The sequence below is a fragment of the Punica granatum genome, chromosome 4 (assembly GCF_007655135.1).
Source record: "Punica granatum isolate Tunisia-2019 chromosome 4, ASM765513v2, whole genome shotgun sequence".
Classification (NCBI taxonomy): domain Eukaryota; kingdom Viridiplantae; phylum Streptophyta; class Magnoliopsida; order Myrtales; family Lythraceae; genus Punica; species Punica granatum.
The window spans coordinates 18,854,775-18,857,739 of record NC_045130.1 but is presented as its reverse complement, the minus strand read 5'-3'; the positions used below and the strand labels follow the sequence as shown (position 1 = coordinate 18,857,739).

The window sequence follows — 2,965 nt, the reverse complement described above, 5'->3', positions numbered from 1 at the left end:
AGTATATAAAAAGAGAAAGAGAGCTTAGTGTAGTACTTGTAACATCATCGATTAAGAAGTCAAGAAGGTTTGGATTCAATTCTCAATGATCAGATTCCATTGACAATATATTTGATGCTTTTTTTTTAATATATATATCCTAATAGTTCTATAGTCTTCCTTATAAAACAAAAGAGATGTAATTTTTTATTGTATGTTACTCCATATTTCACCATGTATTTATACATGTCTACCCAAAAATTATCCCTCATATCTTTTGTTTTTTTTAAGGAAGGGCATGAGTCTAGCATAATGATAAAAAACAAAGCGAAATAAAGGGATATATAAGCTCACCTATAAATGACTGAACTCATTTCGGTTTCTAGTCTGATACTTTGATTTTTTTGGATAAAAGAAATCCATGTATAGATGAGCACCGAAATTTAGAATCTCAGAATAATTAAATATGGGGCTAACCGAAATTTAGAATCTCAGAATAATTAAATATGGGGCTAAAGTTTGCTATAGTCAAACTCATTTCCTTCAATTTTTGATATTGATGCCTCAGATTTATCCTTCAGGTTCACGAAAGACGTACATAAGCGAACGGTCCTCACTTTGTGCTCAAATTTCGGAAAAGACATATGCCAGGAAGTTCTATGGTCCTGGAAGAACGGACCCCGATCCCTACCCCCCCGGCCGATGGATTTCGGTGGGAGTAAATACGGAAAGGTGAGGGCAACATCTTGCTTTACTATAATTTACATTCCATGAAATCAGGCCGCCGGGCCAAAGAGAGAGAGAGAGAGAATAATGGGAATAATGTCCAGCGAAATACGGGCAGCTTTTTGGCGCTATATGTGGCAATACTTGTTGCCGCTTTCCTCAATTCATTCACCTCTCCTCATCTATCACTGGATTTTCTGCTGTCTTTTACGCTTCTCTAGCTTCTCTTTAAATTCAGCCAACTCTCCTCATTTGAAATTCAGAGCAATAGGGCCCCTGATACATTGGAAGCCATACTCTTAAACGGTTGCCGTTAATTATTGCAACCTGTGGTAAATCATAACAACTAGAAGATCGCATGGAGAGTGTGCATCCATTCAACCATATGGTGAGTCCAGGAATTCAAGTTAAATATGAGCATTTTTCCTATAATTTTACCGTGCATGCATGTCACATACGATATGATACATATTTTAGTTGATTTTTTCTCTTTTTAACTCTTTATTTTTTATAGAATACATATATTGTGTGTGTGTGTATGTATATGCCCATTTTAATATCCACAAGGTATCCGTTCTGGGCTTAGTATACTTATAATTGCACCTGAGGGAGAGTTACGTTAATCGTTCGGTCTTTGTTAATCTTTTCCCCTAAATATTTTATGTTTGTCCTTGGGTCCGCTTTTGCTTTGGATCTCATATTAGATCCTTGATGGGCAAAAAGTCGATCATTAAGTAATACAACATGTTAGATTCCGAAATTCATGGAACCTCAATAACAATTAAAGAAGGGAAAAGGAAAATAAAGACTCTGGTCGTTCTTCTTTTATGTTTGTCGAATACTTATGTATGCCTTTTCATCAAAGTATGGAGAAGTTTTATGGATTCACCTTATCGCAATTGTTAGAAGTATGTTGCGTTGCACCCATGTGAATTTCATGAAATTGATTGGATAATGGACACCACATAGGTTTCATTCTATTTTAATCATTACGTGGATATATATACTAGGTAAATAAACTTAACTCATTTGTAAATATATCATACTTTCGTCTAGATGAACAGATTCAAGCAAATAAATCCCAATACAAAAAAAAAAAAAGTTTGCCACCCCCTTGCGCTACTCATCACTCAAATTATTTCTCTCTCTCTCTCTCACACACACAAACAACTTTAAGAGCCTAGAGAACCTGCCAAGTTTGATGTGTATGCCTTAATTGTCTCTTTGGTACAACACTAAAAGTTGAAAAATTGGTTCGAGCATTGTTAAGTTTTGAAATGTAAGTTTGTAAACACCTTAGCTTGAATGGTGTTAAAGATGTAATGACTTCTCATATACTAATTAGGTCACTTGTACTGCCACGGTTTGATCATAAACTGATGAATCGGTTGAACTAATTTTGCAGGGCAATTGTTAATTATCTGGATCAGACTCAAAGCTATATATGCTATGATTTGTAAATGGTAATTTTAGACCTGCCTGGCTCCCTGAATGCCATCTATGAAGAATTGCCAAAGTAGGGGTTGGCTGCCTTCCTACTTGGCATAAAGGGAGCCATGCAGGTCCTAGTATAATTTTTATCCTTTTACTCCTTATCCTATCATTTCATTGTCTATTAATTACTCTTGAAGCAGAGTACGACAACCTTCTCAACAACGGTACTGTTATTGCTCCAACAATGGAAGTGCGGTGAAGATATCATGTCAGGTTGGTTTGAGTATTCCCTTTAGGGCCAACGGCGGATCGTCCGGATTAGAATTGATATTGGAGAAATCAGGGCAAGAGATTGAAGGAATTATGTTGCTCCTCTTTAGTTCCATGAGAATGGTGTATGCTTCTTGGTTGGGTAATTTTCAACTGTTTATTGCACTTGTATGTATCTTTTTTGTTGTTGTTTTTATTTTATTTTTTATTTTTGTGAAAGTGTGAATCCAGCACACTGCCATAGAATTATAGTCACTCTTAGATAAATGTTGTCTTGCTACTTTCTCAATTTGTGTCAGTCAATCAATTTCGAACTTTATGTCCTGATGAATAAAAGTCCATCCAATCAATACTAGTAGAGGTTTCTCACATCAAGCCTAAAAGACTCGAAAGATCCAAAGACTCGAAAACGAGAACAAAGATCAACTGAAGACAAGGAAATGCAATCGGTAAAATGTGCTGTGGTAACTTGAACAGAGACGACGCAGCAAAAGTGTCGCGGCAACTGCCGTGATGTGCCACGGCAAGTTTGACTGAGAGTGAGAAAATCTTCCGA

The 2,965-nt window shown here is 36.3% G+C and overlaps 1 long non-coding RNA gene across 2 annotated transcripts; it reads left to right on the top strand.

Annotated features, from left to right (window-relative positions):
- The first annotated feature begins 979 nt into the window (after positions 1-979).
- On the top strand, positions 980-2,732 carry LOC116205968. Of its 2 annotated transcripts, XR_004156608.1 has the most exons (3): positions 980-1,093; positions 2,111-2,168; positions 2,340-2,732. It is a non-coding gene; the product is annotated as an uncharacterized LOC116205968 (long non-coding RNA). The 2 variants fall into 2 exon arrangements; XR_004156607.1 differs by having other exon boundaries at positions 2,111-2,732.
- The last annotated feature ends 233 nt before the right edge of the window (positions 2,733-2,965 follow it).